General features: G+C 45.5%; 38 non-coding genes across 38 annotated transcripts in view; all 38 read right to left on the minus strand.

Annotated features, from left to right (window-relative positions):
* Positions 1 to 163: 163 nt before the first annotated feature.
* On the minus strand, positions 164 to 282 carry LOC132997263 (5S ribosomal RNA). The gene has a single exon (XR_009677340.1). It is a non-coding gene; the product is annotated as a 5S ribosomal RNA (ribosomal RNA).
* A 214-nt stretch (positions 283 to 496) lies between these two features.
* On the minus strand, positions 497 to 615 carry LOC132997137 (5S ribosomal RNA). Its single transcript, XR_009677218.1, has one exon. It is a non-coding gene; the product is annotated as a 5S ribosomal RNA (ribosomal RNA).
* Positions 616 to 829: 214 nt separating this feature from the next.
* Positions 830 to 948, minus strand: LOC132997306 (5S ribosomal RNA). The gene has a single exon (XR_009677379.1). It is a non-coding gene; the product is annotated as a 5S ribosomal RNA (ribosomal RNA).
* Positions 949 to 1,162: 214 nt separating this feature from the next.
* Positions 1,163 to 1,281, minus strand: LOC132997307 (5S ribosomal RNA). The gene has a single exon (XR_009677380.1). It is a non-coding gene; the product is annotated as a 5S ribosomal RNA (ribosomal RNA).
* A 214-nt stretch (positions 1,282 to 1,495) lies between these two features.
* LOC132997265 (5S ribosomal RNA) lies at positions 1,496 to 1,614 on the minus strand. Its single transcript, XR_009677342.1, has one exon. It is a non-coding gene; the product is annotated as a 5S ribosomal RNA (ribosomal RNA).
* A 214-nt stretch (positions 1,615 to 1,828) lies between these two features.
* Positions 1,829 to 1,947, minus strand: LOC132997203 (5S ribosomal RNA). Its single transcript, XR_009677281.1, has one exon. It is a non-coding gene; the product is annotated as a 5S ribosomal RNA (ribosomal RNA).
* Positions 1,948 to 2,161: 214 nt separating this feature from the next.
* On the minus strand, positions 2,162 to 2,280 carry LOC132997140 (5S ribosomal RNA). The gene has a single exon (XR_009677220.1). It is a non-coding gene; the product is annotated as a 5S ribosomal RNA (ribosomal RNA).
* A 214-nt stretch (positions 2,281 to 2,494) lies between these two features.
* Positions 2,495 to 2,613, minus strand: LOC132997183 (5S ribosomal RNA). The gene has a single exon (XR_009677262.1). It is a non-coding gene; the product is annotated as a 5S ribosomal RNA (ribosomal RNA).
* Positions 2,614 to 2,827: 214 nt separating this feature from the next.
* On the minus strand, positions 2,828 to 2,946 carry LOC132997102 (5S ribosomal RNA). The gene has a single exon (XR_009677185.1). It is a non-coding gene; the product is annotated as a 5S ribosomal RNA (ribosomal RNA).
* A 214-nt stretch (positions 2,947 to 3,160) lies between these two features.
* On the minus strand, positions 3,161 to 3,279 carry LOC132997266 (5S ribosomal RNA). Its single transcript, XR_009677343.1, has one exon. It is a non-coding gene; the product is annotated as a 5S ribosomal RNA (ribosomal RNA).
* Positions 3,280 to 3,493: 214 nt separating this feature from the next.
* On the minus strand, positions 3,494 to 3,612 carry LOC132997141 (5S ribosomal RNA). The gene has a single exon (XR_009677221.1). It is a non-coding gene; the product is annotated as a 5S ribosomal RNA (ribosomal RNA).
* A 214-nt stretch (positions 3,613 to 3,826) lies between these two features.
* LOC132997308 (5S ribosomal RNA) lies at positions 3,827 to 3,945 on the minus strand. Its single transcript, XR_009677381.1, has one exon. It is a non-coding gene; the product is annotated as a 5S ribosomal RNA (ribosomal RNA).
* Positions 3,946 to 4,159: 214 nt separating this feature from the next.
* LOC132997309 (5S ribosomal RNA) lies at positions 4,160 to 4,278 on the minus strand. Its single transcript, XR_009677382.1, has one exon. It is a non-coding gene; the product is annotated as a 5S ribosomal RNA (ribosomal RNA).
* Positions 4,279 to 4,492: 214 nt separating this feature from the next.
* LOC132997267 (5S ribosomal RNA) lies at positions 4,493 to 4,611 on the minus strand. Its single transcript, XR_009677344.1, has one exon. It is a non-coding gene; the product is annotated as a 5S ribosomal RNA (ribosomal RNA).
* Positions 4,612 to 4,825: 214 nt separating this feature from the next.
* Positions 4,826 to 4,944, minus strand: LOC132997204 (5S ribosomal RNA). The gene has a single exon (XR_009677282.1). It is a non-coding gene; the product is annotated as a 5S ribosomal RNA (ribosomal RNA).
* Positions 4,945 to 5,158: 214 nt separating this feature from the next.
* On the minus strand, positions 5,159 to 5,277 carry LOC132997142 (5S ribosomal RNA). The gene has a single exon (XR_009677222.1). It is a non-coding gene; the product is annotated as a 5S ribosomal RNA (ribosomal RNA).
* A 214-nt stretch (positions 5,278 to 5,491) lies between these two features.
* On the minus strand, positions 5,492 to 5,610 carry LOC132997185 (5S ribosomal RNA). Its single transcript, XR_009677264.1, has one exon. It is a non-coding gene; the product is annotated as a 5S ribosomal RNA (ribosomal RNA).
* A 214-nt stretch (positions 5,611 to 5,824) lies between these two features.
* LOC132997104 (5S ribosomal RNA) lies at positions 5,825 to 5,943 on the minus strand. The gene has a single exon (XR_009677187.1). It is a non-coding gene; the product is annotated as a 5S ribosomal RNA (ribosomal RNA).
* Positions 5,944 to 6,157: 214 nt separating this feature from the next.
* Positions 6,158 to 6,276, minus strand: LOC132997311 (5S ribosomal RNA). The gene has a single exon (XR_009677384.1). It is a non-coding gene; the product is annotated as a 5S ribosomal RNA (ribosomal RNA).
* A 214-nt stretch (positions 6,277 to 6,490) lies between these two features.
* Positions 6,491 to 6,609, minus strand: LOC132997268 (5S ribosomal RNA). The gene has a single exon (XR_009677345.1). It is a non-coding gene; the product is annotated as a 5S ribosomal RNA (ribosomal RNA).
* Positions 6,610 to 6,823: 214 nt separating this feature from the next.
* On the minus strand, positions 6,824 to 6,942 carry LOC132997269 (5S ribosomal RNA). The gene has a single exon (XR_009677346.1). It is a non-coding gene; the product is annotated as a 5S ribosomal RNA (ribosomal RNA).
* Positions 6,943 to 7,156: 214 nt separating this feature from the next.
* LOC132997205 (5S ribosomal RNA) lies at positions 7,157 to 7,275 on the minus strand. Its single transcript, XR_009677283.1, has one exon. It is a non-coding gene; the product is annotated as a 5S ribosomal RNA (ribosomal RNA).
* Positions 7,276 to 7,489: 214 nt separating this feature from the next.
* LOC132997143 (5S ribosomal RNA) lies at positions 7,490 to 7,608 on the minus strand. The gene has a single exon (XR_009677223.1). It is a non-coding gene; the product is annotated as a 5S ribosomal RNA (ribosomal RNA).
* A 214-nt stretch (positions 7,609 to 7,822) lies between these two features.
* On the minus strand, positions 7,823 to 7,941 carry LOC132997186 (5S ribosomal RNA). The gene has a single exon (XR_009677265.1). It is a non-coding gene; the product is annotated as a 5S ribosomal RNA (ribosomal RNA).
* Positions 7,942 to 8,155: 214 nt separating this feature from the next.
* On the minus strand, positions 8,156 to 8,274 carry LOC132997105 (5S ribosomal RNA). Its single transcript, XR_009677188.1, has one exon. It is a non-coding gene; the product is annotated as a 5S ribosomal RNA (ribosomal RNA).
* A 214-nt stretch (positions 8,275 to 8,488) lies between these two features.
* On the minus strand, positions 8,489 to 8,607 carry LOC132997270 (5S ribosomal RNA). The gene has a single exon (XR_009677347.1). It is a non-coding gene; the product is annotated as a 5S ribosomal RNA (ribosomal RNA).
* Positions 8,608 to 8,821: 214 nt separating this feature from the next.
* Positions 8,822 to 8,940, minus strand: LOC132997144 (5S ribosomal RNA). Its single transcript, XR_009677224.1, has one exon. It is a non-coding gene; the product is annotated as a 5S ribosomal RNA (ribosomal RNA).
* A 214-nt stretch (positions 8,941 to 9,154) lies between these two features.
* Positions 9,155 to 9,273, minus strand: LOC132997312 (5S ribosomal RNA). Its single transcript, XR_009677385.1, has one exon. It is a non-coding gene; the product is annotated as a 5S ribosomal RNA (ribosomal RNA).
* A 214-nt stretch (positions 9,274 to 9,487) lies between these two features.
* Positions 9,488 to 9,606, minus strand: LOC132997313 (5S ribosomal RNA). Its single transcript, XR_009677386.1, has one exon. It is a non-coding gene; the product is annotated as a 5S ribosomal RNA (ribosomal RNA).
* A 214-nt stretch (positions 9,607 to 9,820) lies between these two features.
* Positions 9,821 to 9,939, minus strand: LOC132997271 (5S ribosomal RNA). Its single transcript, XR_009677348.1, has one exon. It is a non-coding gene; the product is annotated as a 5S ribosomal RNA (ribosomal RNA).
* A 214-nt stretch (positions 9,940 to 10,153) lies between these two features.
* Positions 10,154 to 10,272, minus strand: LOC132997206 (5S ribosomal RNA). The gene has a single exon (XR_009677284.1). It is a non-coding gene; the product is annotated as a 5S ribosomal RNA (ribosomal RNA).
* A 214-nt stretch (positions 10,273 to 10,486) lies between these two features.
* On the minus strand, positions 10,487 to 10,605 carry LOC132997145 (5S ribosomal RNA). The gene has a single exon (XR_009677225.1). It is a non-coding gene; the product is annotated as a 5S ribosomal RNA (ribosomal RNA).
* A 214-nt stretch (positions 10,606 to 10,819) lies between these two features.
* On the minus strand, positions 10,820 to 10,938 carry LOC132997187 (5S ribosomal RNA). Its single transcript, XR_009677266.1, has one exon. It is a non-coding gene; the product is annotated as a 5S ribosomal RNA (ribosomal RNA).
* A 214-nt stretch (positions 10,939 to 11,152) lies between these two features.
* On the minus strand, positions 11,153 to 11,271 carry LOC132997106 (5S ribosomal RNA). Its single transcript, XR_009677189.1, has one exon. It is a non-coding gene; the product is annotated as a 5S ribosomal RNA (ribosomal RNA).
* Positions 11,272 to 11,485: 214 nt separating this feature from the next.
* On the minus strand, positions 11,486 to 11,604 carry LOC132997119 (5S ribosomal RNA). The gene has a single exon (XR_009677201.1). It is a non-coding gene; the product is annotated as a 5S ribosomal RNA (ribosomal RNA).
* Positions 11,605 to 11,818: 214 nt separating this feature from the next.
* On the minus strand, positions 11,819 to 11,937 carry LOC132997272 (5S ribosomal RNA). Its single transcript, XR_009677349.1, has one exon. It is a non-coding gene; the product is annotated as a 5S ribosomal RNA (ribosomal RNA).
* Positions 11,938 to 12,151: 214 nt separating this feature from the next.
* LOC132997146 (5S ribosomal RNA) lies at positions 12,152 to 12,270 on the minus strand. Its single transcript, XR_009677226.1, has one exon. It is a non-coding gene; the product is annotated as a 5S ribosomal RNA (ribosomal RNA).
* Positions 12,271 to 12,484: 214 nt separating this feature from the next.
* LOC132997314 (5S ribosomal RNA) overlaps positions 12,485 to 12,500 on the minus strand; it is a 119-nt gene continuing 103 nt past the window's right edge. The window contains exon 1 of the ribosomal RNA XR_009677387.1: positions 12,485 to 12,500. This exon is cut by the window's right edge and continues 103 nt beyond it. This is a non-coding gene — a ribosomal RNA (5S ribosomal RNA).

The following is a 12,500-nucleotide window of genomic DNA, read 5'->3' on the forward strand; positions in this document are numbered from 1 at the left end:
TCATCAAATCATGACAATTATCAAGCATTTCCATCAGTAATAATGTCAGGGTTCCATATCCTTGTTTTCTTTGATGGTGAGTCTTTCCTGCTCTTTCCAAGATGTTTCTCCTTTAAAGCAGCAGCAACCGTTCCCTCAGCTGGTTGCAAAGCAAATTCGAAAAAGCTTACAGCACCTGGTATTCCCAGGCGGTCTCCCATCCAAGTACTAACCAAGCCCGACCATGCTTAGCTTCCTAGATCAGACGAGATCGGGCGTGCTCAGGGTGGTATGGCCGTAAGCGAAAGACTCAACCCACAATACCTTATTTATACATGTGAACCACCACCACCATCATCAAATCATGACAATTATCAATCATTTCCATCAGTAATAATGTCAGGGTTCCATATCCTTGTTTTCTTTGATGGTGAGTCTTTCCTGCTCTTTCCAAGATGTTTCTCCTTTAAAGCAGCAGCAACCGTTCCCTCTGCTGTTTGCAAAGCAAATTCGAAAAAGCTTACAGCACCTGGTATTCCCAGGCGGTCTCCCATCCAAGTACTAACCAAGCCCGACCCTGCTTAGCTTCCAAGATCAGACGAGATCGGGCGTGCTCAGGGTGGTATGGCCGTAAGCGAAAGACTCAACCCACAATACCTTATTTATACATGTGAACCACCACCACCATCATCAAATCATAACAATTATCAATCATTTCCATCAGTAATAATGTCAGGGTTCCATATCCTTGTTTTCTTTGATGGTGAGTCTTTCCTGCTCTTTCCAAGATGTTTCTCCTTTAAAGCAGCAGCAACCGTTCCCTCTGCTGGTTGCAAAGCAAATTCGAAAAAGCTTACAGCACCTGGTATTCCCAGGCGGTCTCCCATCCAAGTACTAACCAAGCCCGACCCTGCTTAGCTTCCGAGATCAGACGAGATCGGGCGTGCTCAGGGTGGTATGGCCGTAAGCGAAAGACTCAACCCACAATACCTTATTTATACATGTGAACCACCACCACCATCATCAAATCATGACAATTATCAATCATTTCCATCAGTAATAATGTCAGGGTTCCATATCCTTGTTTTCTTTGATGTTGAGTCTTTCCTGCTCTTTCCAAGATGTTTCTCCTTTAAAGCAGCAGCAACCGTTCCCTCTGCTGGTTGCAAAGCAAATTCGAAAAAGCTTACAGCACCTGGTATTCCCAGGCGGTCTCCCATCCAAGTACTAACCAAGCCCGACCCTGCTTAGCTTCCGAGATCAGACGAGATCGGGCGTGCTCAGGGTGGTATGGCCGTAAGCGAAAGACTCAACCCACAATACCTTATTTATACATGTGAACCACCACCACCATCATCAAATCATGACAATTATCAAGCATTTCCATCAGTAATAATGTCAGGGTTCCATATCCTTGTTTTCTTTGATGGTGAGTCTTTCCTGCTCTTTCCAAGATGTTTCTCCTTTAAAGCAGCAGCAACCGTTCCCTCAGCTGGTTGCAAAGCAAATTCGAAAAAGCTTACAGCACCTGGTATTCCCAGGCGGTCTCCCATCCAAGTACTAACCAAGCCCGACCATGCTTAGCTTCCTAGATCAGACGAGATCGGGCGTGCTCAGGGTGGTATGGCCGTAAGCGAAAGACTCAACCCACAATACCTTATTTATACATGTGAACCACCACCACCATCATCAAATCATGACAATTATCAATCATTTCCATCAGTAATAATGTCAGGGTTCCATATCCTTGTTTTCTTTGATGGTGAGTCTTTCCTGCTCTTTCCAAGATGTTTCTCCTTTAAAGCAGCAGCAACCGTTCCCTCAGCTGGTTGCAAAGCAAATTCGAAAAAGCTTACAGCACCTGGTATTCCCAGGCGGTCTCCCATCCAAGTACTAACCAAGCCCGACCATGCTTAGCTTCCGAGATCAGACGAGATCGGGCGTGCTCAGGGTGGCATGGCCGTAAGCGAAAGACTCAACCCACAATACCTTATTTATACATGTGAACCACCACCACCATCATCAAATCATGACAATTATCAATCATTTCCATCAGTAATAATGTCAGGGTTCCATATCCTTGTTTTCTTTGATGGTGAGTCTTTCCTGCTCTTTCCAAGATGTTTCTCCTTTAAAGCAGCAGCAACCGTTCCCTCTGCTGTTTGCAAAGCAAATTCGAAAAAGCTTACAGCACCTGGTATTCCCAGGCGGTCTCCCATCCAAGTACTAACCAAGCCCGACCCTGCTTAGCTTCCAAGATCAGACGAGATCGGGCGTGCTCAGGGTGGTATGGCCGTAAGCGAAAGACTCAACCCACAATACCTTATTTATACATGTGAACCACCACCACCATCATCAAATCATGACAATTATCAAGCATTTCCATCAGTAATAATGTCAGGGTTCCATATCCTTGTTTTCTTTGATGGTGAGTCTTTCCTGCTCTTTCCAAGATGTTTCTCCTTTAAAGCAGCAGCAACCGTTCCCTCTGCTGTTTGCAAAGCAAATTCGAAAAAGCTTACAGCACCTGGTATTCCCAGGCGGTCTCCCATCCAAGTACTAACCAAGCCCGACCATGTTTAGCTTCCGAGATCAGACGAGATCGGGCGTGCTCAGGGTGGTATGGCCGTAAGCGAAAGACTCAACCCACAATACCTTATTTATACATGTGAACCACCACCACCATCATCAAATCATGACAATTATCAAACATTTCCATCAGTAATAATGTCAGGGTTCCATATCCTTGTTTTCTTTGATGTTGAGTCTTTCCTGCTCTTTCCAAGATGTTTCTCATTTAAAGCAGCAGCAACCGTTCCCTCTGCTGGTTGCAATGCAAATTCGAAAAAGCTTACAGCACCTGGTATTCCCAGGGGGTCTCCCATCCAAGTACTAACCAAGCCCGACCCTGCTTAGCTTCCGAGATCAGACGAGATCGGGCGTGCTCAGGGTGGTATGGCCGTAAGCGAAAGACTCAACCCACAATACCTTATTTATACATGTGAACCACCACCACCATCATCAAATCATGACAATTATCAAGCATTTCCATCAGTAATAATGTCAGGGTTCCATATCCTTGTTTTCTTTGATGGTGAGTCTTTCCTGCTCTTTCCAAGATGTTTCTCCTTTAAAGCAGCAGCAACCGTTCCCTCAGCTGGTTGCAAAGCAAATTCGAAAAAGCTTACAGCACCTGGTATTCCCAGGCGGTCTCCCATCCAAGTACTAACCAAGCCCGACCATGCTTAGCTTCCTAGATCAGACGAGATCGGGCGTGCTCAGGGTGGTATGGCCGTAAGCGAAAGACTCAACCCACAATACCTTATTTATACATGTGAACCACCACCACCATCATCAAATCATGACAATTATCAATCATTTCCATCAGTAATAATGTCAGGGTTCCATATCCTTGTTTTCTTTGATGGTGAGTCTTTCCTGCTCTTTCCAAGATGTTTCTCCTTTAAAGCAGCAGCAACCGTTCCCTCTGCTGTTTGCAAAGCAAATTCGAAAAAGCTTACAGCACCTGGTATTCCCAGGCGGTCTCCCATCCAAGTACTAACCAAGCCCGACCCTGCTTAGCTTCCAAGATCAGACGAGATCGGGCGTGCTCAGGGTGGTATGGCCGTAAGCGAAAGACTCAACCCACAATACCTTATTTATACATGTGAACCACCACCACCATCATCAAATCATAACAATTATCAATCATTTCCATCAGTAATAATGTCAGGGTTCCATATCCTTGTTTTCTTTGATGGTGAGTCTTTCCTGCTCTTTCCAAGATGTTTCTCCTTTAAAGCAGCAGCAACCGTTCCCTCTGCTGGTTGCAAAGCAAATTCGAAAAAGCTTACAGCACCTGGTATTCCCAGGCGGTCTCCCATCCAAGTACTAACCAAGCCCGACCCTGCTTAGCTTCCGAGATCAGACGAGATCGGGCGTGCTCAGGGTGGTATGGCCGTAAGCGAAAGACTCAACCCACAATACCTTATTTATACATGTGAACCACCACCACCATCATCAAATCATGACAATTATCAATCATTTCCATCAGTAATAATGTCAGGGTTCCATATCCTTGTTTTCTTTGATGTTGAGTCTTTCCTGCTCTTTCCAAGATGTTTCTCCTTTAAAGCAGCAGCAACCGTTCCCTCTGCTGGTTGCAAAGCAAATTCGAAAAAGCTTACAGCACCTGGTATTCCCAGGCGGTCTCCCATCCAAGTACTAACCAAGCCCGACCCTGCTTAGCTTCCGAGATCAGACGAGATCGGGCGTGCTCAGGGTGGTATGGCCGTAAGCGAAAGACTCAACCCACAATACCTTATTTATACATGTGAACCACCACCACCATCATCAAATCATGACAATTATCAAGCATTTCCATCAGTAATAATGTCAGGGTTCCATATCCTTGTTTTCTTTGATGGTGAGTCTTTCCTGCTCTTTCCAAGATGTTTCTCCTTTAAAGCAGCAGCAACCGTTCCCTCAGCTGGTTGCAAAGCAAATTCGAAAAAGCTTACAGCACCTGGTATTCCCAGGCGGTCTCCCATCCAAGTACTAACCAAGCCCGACCATGCTTAGCTTCCTAGATCAGACGAGATCGGGCGTGCTCAGGGTGGTATGGCCGTAAGCGAAAGACTCAACCCACAATACCTTATTTATACATGTGAACCACCACCACCATCATCAAATCATGACAATTATCAATCATTTCCATCAGTAATAATGTCAGGGTTCCATATCCTTGTTTTCTTTGATGGTGAGTCTTTCCTGCTCTTTCCAAGATGTTTCTCCTTTAAAGCAGCAGCAACCGTTCCCTCAGCTGGTTGCAAAGCAAATTCGAAAAAGCTTACAGCACCTGGTATTCCCAGGCGGTCTCCCATCCAAGTACTAACCAAGCCCGACCATGCTTAGCTTCCGAGATCAGACGAGATCGGGCGTGCTCAGGGTGGCATGGCCGTAAGCGAAAGACTCAACCCACAATACCTTATTTATACATGTGAACCACCACCACCATCATCAAATCATGACAATTATCAATCATTTCCATCAGTAATAATGTCAGGGTTCCATATCCTTGTTTTCTTTGATGGTGAGTCTTTCCTGCTCTTTCCAAGATGTTTCTCCTTTAAAGCAGCAGCAACCGTTCCCTCTGCTGTTTGCAAAGCAAATTCGAAAAAGCTTACAGCACCTGGTATTCCCAGGCGGTCTCCCATCCAAGTACTAACCAAGCCCGACCCTGCTTAGCTTCCAAGATCAGACGAGATCGGGCGTGCTCAGGGTGGTATGGCCGTAAGCGAAAGACTCAACCCACAATACCTTATTTATACATGTGAACCACCACCACCATCATCAAATCATGACAATTATCAAGCATTTCCATCAGTAATAATGTCAGGGTTCCATATCCTTGTTTTCTTTGATGGTGAGTCTTTCCTGCTCTTTCCAAGATGTTTCTCCTTTAAAGCAGCAGCAACCGTTCCCTCTGCTGTTTGCAAAGCAAATTCGAAAAAGCTTACAGCACCTGGTATTCCCAGGCGGTCTCCCATCCAAGTACTAACCAAGCCCGACCATGTTTAGCTTCCGAGATCAGACGAGATCGGGCGTGCTCAGGGTGGTATGGCCGTAAGCGAAAGACTCAACCCACAATACCTTATTTATACATGTGAACCACCACCACCATCATCAAATCATGACAATTATCAAACATTTCCATCAGTAATAATGTCAGGGTTCCATATCCTTGTTTTCTTTGATGTTGAGTCTTTCCTGCTCTTTCCAAGATGTTTCTCATTTAAAGCAGCAGCAACCGTTCCCTCTGCTGGTTGCAATGCAAATTCGAAAAAGCTTACAGCACCTGGTATTCCCAGGGGGTCTCCCATCCAAGTACTAACCAAGCCCGACCCTGCTTAGCTTCCGAGATCAGACGAGATCGGGCGTGCTCAGGGTGGTATGGCCGTAAGCGAAAAACTCAACCCACAATACCTTATTTATACATGTGAACCACCACCACCATCATCAAATCATGACAATTATCAATCATTTCCATCAGTAATAATGTCAGGGTTCCATATCCTTGTTTTCTTTGATGTTGAGTCTTTCCTGCTCTTTCCAAGATGTTTCTCCTTTAAAGCAGCAGCAACCGTTCCCTCTGCTGGTTGCAAAGCAAATTCGAAAAAGCTTACAGCACCTGGTATTCCCAGGCGGTCTCCCATCCAAGTACTAACCAAGCCCGACCCTGCTTAGCTTCCGAGATCAGACGAGATCGGGCGTGCTCAGGGTGGTATGGCCGTAAGCGAAAGACTCAACCCACAATACCTTATTTATACATGTGAACCACCACCACCATCATCAAATCATGACAATTATCAAGCATTTCCATCAGTAATAATGTCAGGGTTCCATATCCTTGTTTTCTTTGATGGTGAGTCTTTCCTGCTCTTTCCAAGATGTTTCTCCTTTAAAGCAGCAGCAACCGTTCCCTCAGCTGGTTGCAAAGCAAATTCGAAAAAGCTTACAGCACCTGGTATTCCCAGGCGGTCTCCCATCCAAGTACTAACCAAGCCCGACCATGCTTAGCTTCCTAGATCAGACGAGATCGGGCGTGCTCAGGGTGGTATGGCCGTAAGCGAAAGACTCAACCCACAATACCTTATTTATACATGTGAACCACCACCACCATCATCAAATCATGACAATTATCAAGCATTTCCATCAGTAATAATGTCAGGGTTCCATATCCTTGTTTTCTTTGATGGTGAGTCTTTCCTGCTCTTTCCAAGATGTTTCTCCTTTAAAGCAGCAGCAACCGTTCCCTCAGCTGGTTGCAAAGCAAATTCGAAAAAGCTTACAGCACCTGGTATTCCCAGGCGGTCTCCCATCCAAGTACTAACCAAGCCCGACCATGCTTAGCTTCCTAGATCAGACGAGATCGGGCGTGCTCAGGGTGGTATGGCCGTAAGCGAAAGACTCAACCCACAATACCTTATTTATACATGTGAACCACCACCACCATCATCAAATCATGACAATTATCAATCATTTCCATCAGTAATAATGTCAGGGTTCCATATCCTTGTTTTCTTTGATGGTGAGTCTTTCCTGCTCTTTCCAAGATGTTTCTCCTTTAAAGCAGCAGCAACCGTTCCCTCAGCTGGTTGCAAAGCAAATTCGAAAAAGCTTACAGCACCTGGTATTCCCAGGCGGTCTCCCATCCAAGTACTAACCAAGCCCGACCATGCTTAGCTTCCGAGATCAGACGAGATCGGGCGTGCTCAGGGTGGCATGGCCGTAAGCGAAAGACTCAACCCACAATACCTTATTTATACATGTGAACCACCACCACCATCATCAAATCATGACAATTATCAATCATTTCCATCAGTAATAATGTCAGGGTTCCATATCCTTGTTTTCTTTGATGGTGAGTCTTTCCTGCTCTTTCCAAGATGTTTCTCCTTTAAAGCAGCAGCAACCGTTCCCTCTGCTGTTTGCAAAGCAAATTCGAAAAAGCTTACAGCACCTGGTATTCCCAGGCGGTCTCCCATCCAAGTACTAACCAAGCCCGACCCTGCTTAGCTTCCAAGATCAGACGAGATCGGGCGTGCTCAGGGTGGTATGGCCGTAAGCGAAAGACTCAACCCACAATACCTTATTTATACATGTGAACCACCACCACCATCATCAAATCATGACAATTATCAAGCATTTCCATCAGTAATAATGTCAGGGTTCCATATCCTTGTTTTCTTTGATGGTGAGTCTTTCCTGCTCTTTCCAAGATGTTTCTCCTTTAAAGCAGCAGCAACCGTTCCCTCTGCTGTTTGCAAAGCAAATTCGAAAAAGCTTACAGCACCTGGTATTCCCAGGCGGTCTCCCATCCAAGTACTAACCAAGCCCGACCATGTTTAGCTTCCGAGATCAGACGAGATCGGGCGTGCTCAGGGTGGTATGGCCGTAAGCGAAAGACTCAACCCACAATACCTTATTTATACATGTGAACCACCACCACCATCATCAAATCATGACAATTATCAAACATTTCCATCAGTAATAATGTCAGGGTTCCATATCCTTGTTTTCTTTGATGTTGAGTCTTTCCTGCTCTTTCCAAGATGTTTCTCATTTAAAGCAGCAGCAACCGTTCCCTCTGCTGGTTGCAATGCAAATTCGAAAAAGCTTACAGCACCTGGTATTCCCAGGGGGTCTCCCATCCAAGTACTAACCAAGCCCGACCCTGCTTAGCTTCCGAGATCAGACGAGATCGGGCGTGCTCAGGGTGGTATGGCCGTAAGCGAAAGACTCAACCCACAATACCTTATTTATACATGTGAACCACCACCACCATCATCAAATCATGACAATTATCAAGCATTTCCATCAGTAATAATGTCAGGGTTCCATATCCTTGTTTTCTTTGATGGTGAGTCTTTCCTGCTCTTTCCAAGATGTTTCTCCTTTAAAGCAGCAGCAACCGTTCCCTCAGCTGGTTGCAAAGCAAATTCGAAAAAGCTTACAGCACCTGGTATTCCCAGGCGGTCTCCCATCCAAGTACTAACCAAGCCCGACCATGCTTAGCTTCCTAGATCAGACGAGATCGGGCGTGCTCAGGGTGGTATGGCCGTAAGCGAAAGACTCAACCCACAATACCTTATTTATACATGTGAACCACCACCACCATCATCAAATCATGACAATTATCAATCATTTCCATCAGTAATAATGTCAGGGTTCCATATCCTTGTTTTCTTTGATGGTGAGTCTTTCCTGCTCTTTCCAAGATGTTTCTCCTTTAAAGCAGCAGCAACCGTTCCCTCTGCTGTTTGCAAAGCAAATTCGAAAAAGCTTACAGCACCTGGTATTCCCAGGCGGTCTCCCATCCAAGTACTAACCAAGCCCGACCCTGCTTAGCTTCCAAGATCAGACGAGATCGGGCGTGCTCAGGGTGGTATGGCCGTAAGCGAAAGACTCAACCCACAATACCTTATTTATACATGTGAACCACCACCACCATCATCAAATCATAACAATTATCAATCATTTCCATCAGTAATAATGTCAGGGTTCCATATCCTTGTTTTCTTTGATGGTGAGTCTTTCCTGCTCTTTCCAAGATGTTTCTCCTTTAAAGCAGCAGCAACCGTTCCCTCTGCTGGTTGCAAAGCAAATTCGAAAAAGCTTACAGCACCTGGTATTCCCAGGCGGTCTCCCATCCAAGTACTAACCAAGCCCGACCCTGCTTAGCTTCCGAGATCAGACGAGATCGGGCGTGCTCAGGGTGGTATGGCCGTAAGCGAAAGACTCAACCCACAATACCTTATTTATACATGTGAACCACCACCACCATCATCAAATCATGACAATTATCAATCATTTCCATCAGTAATAATGTCAGGGTTCCATATCCTTGTTTTCTTTGATGTTGAGTCTTTCCTGCTCTTTCCAAGATGTTTCTCCTTTAAAGCAGCAGCAACCGTTCCCTCTGCTGGTTGCAAAGCAAATTCGAAAAAGCTTACAGCACCTGGTATTCCCAGGCGGTCTCCCATCCAAGTACTAACCAAGCCCGACCCTGCTTAGCTTCCGAGATCAGACGAGATCGGGCGTGCTCAGGGTGGTATGGCCGTAAGCGAAAGACTCAACCCACAATACCTTATTTATACATGTGAACCACCACCACCATCATCAAATCATGACAATTATCAAGCATTTCCATCAGTAATAATGTCAGGGTTCCATATCCTTGTTTTCTTTGATGGTGAGTCTTTCCTGCTCTTTCCAAGATGTTTCTCCTTTAAAGCAGCAGCAACCGTTCCCTCAGCTGGTTGCAAAGCAAATTCGAAAAAGCTTACAGCACCTGGTATTCCCAGGCGGTCTCCCATCCAAGTACTAACCAAGCCCGACCATGCTTAGCTTCCTAGATCAGACGAGATCGGGCGTGCTCAGGGTGGTATGGCCGTAAGCGAAAGACTCAACCCACAATACCTTATTTATACATGTGAACCACCACCACCATCATCAAATCATGACAATTATCAATCATTTCCATCAGTAATAATGTCAGGGTTCCATATCCTTGTTTTCTTTGATGGTGAGTCTTTCCTGCTCTTTCCAAGATGTTTCTCCTTTAAAGCAGCAGCAACCGTTCCCTCAGCTGGTTGCAAAGCAAATTCGAAAAAGCTTACAGCACCTGGTATTCCCAGGCGGTCTCCCATCCAAGTACTAACCAAGCCCGACCATGCTTAGCTTCCGAGATCAGACGAGATCGGGCGTGCTCAGGGTGGCATGGCCGTAAGCGAAAGACTCAACCCACAATACCTTATTTATACATGTGAACCACCACCACCATCATCAAATCATGACAATTATCAATCATTTCCATCAGTAATAATGTCAGGGTTCCATATCCTTGTTTTCTTTGATGGTGAGTCTTTCCTGCTCTTTCCAAGATGTTTCTCCTTTAAAGCAGCAGCAACCGTTCCCTCTGCTGTTTGCAAAGCAAATTCGAAAAAGCTTACAGCACCTGGTATTCCCAGGCGGTCTCCCATCCAAGTACTAACCAAGCCCGACCCTGCTTAGCTTCCAAGATCAGACGAGATCGGGCGTGCTCAGGGTGGTATGGCCGTAAGCGAAAGACTCAACCCACAATACCTTATTTATACATGTGAACCACCACCACCATCATCAAATCATGACAATTATCAAGCATTTCCATCAGTAATAATGTCAGGGTTCCATATCCTTGTTTTCTTTGATGGTGAGTCTTTCCTGCTCTTTCCAAGATGTTTCTCCTTTAAAGCAGCAGCAACCGTTCCCTCTGCTGTTTGCAAAGCAAATTCGAAAAAGCTTACAGCACCTGGTATTCCCAGGCGGTCTCCCATCCAAGTACTAACCAAGCCCGACCATGTTTAGCTTCCGAGATCAGACGAGATCGGGCGTGCTCAGGGTGGTATGGCCGTAAGCGAAAGACTCAACCCACAATACCTTATTTATACATGTGAACCACCACCACCATCATCAAATCATGACAATTATCAAACATTTCCATCAGTAATAATGTCAGGGTTCCATATCCTTGTTTTCTTTGATGTTGAGTCTTTCCTGCTCTTTCCAAGATGTTTCTCATTTAAAGCAGCAGCAACCGTTCCCTCTGCTGGTTGCAATGCAAATTCGAAAAAGCTTACAGCACCTGGTATTCCCAGGGGGTCTCCCATCCAAGTACTAACCAAGCCCGACCCTGCTTAGCTTCCGAGATCAGACGAGATCGGGCGTGCTCAGGGTGGTATGGCCGTAAGCGAAAAACTCAACCCACAATACCTTATTTATACATGTGAACCACCACCACCATCATCAAATCATGACAATTATCAATCATTTCCATCAGTAATAATGTCAGGGTTCCATATCCTTGTTTTCTTTGATGTTGAGTCTTTCCTGCTCTTTCCAAGATGTTTCTCCTTTAAAGCAGCAGCAACCGTTCCCTCTGCTGGTTGCAAAGCAAATTCGAAAAAGCTTACAGCACCTGGTATTCCGAGGCGGTCTCCCATCCAAGTACTAACCAAGCCCGACCCTGCTTAGCTTCCGAGATCAGACGAGATCGGGCGTGCTCAGGGTGGTATGGCCGTAAGCGAAAGACTCAACCCACAATACCTTATTTATACATGTGAACCACCACCACCATCATCAAATCATGACAATTATCAAGCATTTCCATCAGTAATAATGTCAGGGTTCCATATCCTTGTTTTCTTTGATGGTGAGTCTTTCCTGCTCTTTCCAAGATGTTTCTCCTTTAAAGCAGCAGCAACCGTTCCCTCAGCTGGTTGCAAAGCAAATTCGAAAAAGCTTACAGCACCTGGTATTCCCAGGCGGTCTCCCATCCAAGTACTAACCAAGCCCGACCATGCTTAGCTTCCTAGATCAGACGAGATCGGGCGTGCTCAGGGTGGTATGGCCGTAAGCGAAAGACTCAACCCACAATACCTTATTTATACATGTGAACCACCACCACCATCATCAAATCATGACAATTATCAAGCATTTCCATCAGTAATAATGTCAGGGTTCCATATCCTTGTTTTCTTTGATGGTGAGTCTTTCCTGCTCTTTCCAAGATGTTTCTCCTTTAAAGCAGCAGCAACCGTTCCCTCTGCTGTTTGCAAAGCAAATTCGAAAAAGCTTACAGCACCTGGTATTCCCAGGCGGTCTCCCATCCAAGTACTAACCAAGCCCGACCCTGCTTAGCTTCCAAGATCAGACGAGATCGGGCGTGCTCAGGGTGGTATGGCCGTAAGCGAAAGACTCAACCCACAATACCTTATTTATACATGTGAACCACCACCACCATCATCAAATCATAACAATTATCAATCATTTCCATCAGTAATAATGTCAGGGTTCCATATCCTTGTTTTCTTTGATGGTGAGTCTTTCCTGCTCTTTCCAAGATGTTTCTCCTTTAAAGCAGCAGCAACCGTTCCCTCTGCTGGTTGCAAAGCAAATTCGAAAAAGCTTACAGCACCTGG

The sequence above is a fragment of the Limanda limanda genome, unplaced genomic scaffold (assembly GCF_963576545.1).
Source record: "Limanda limanda unplaced genomic scaffold, fLimLim1.1 SCAFFOLD_240, whole genome shotgun sequence".
Taxonomy (NCBI): Eukaryota; Metazoa; Chordata; class Actinopteri; order Pleuronectiformes; family Pleuronectidae; genus Limanda; species Limanda limanda.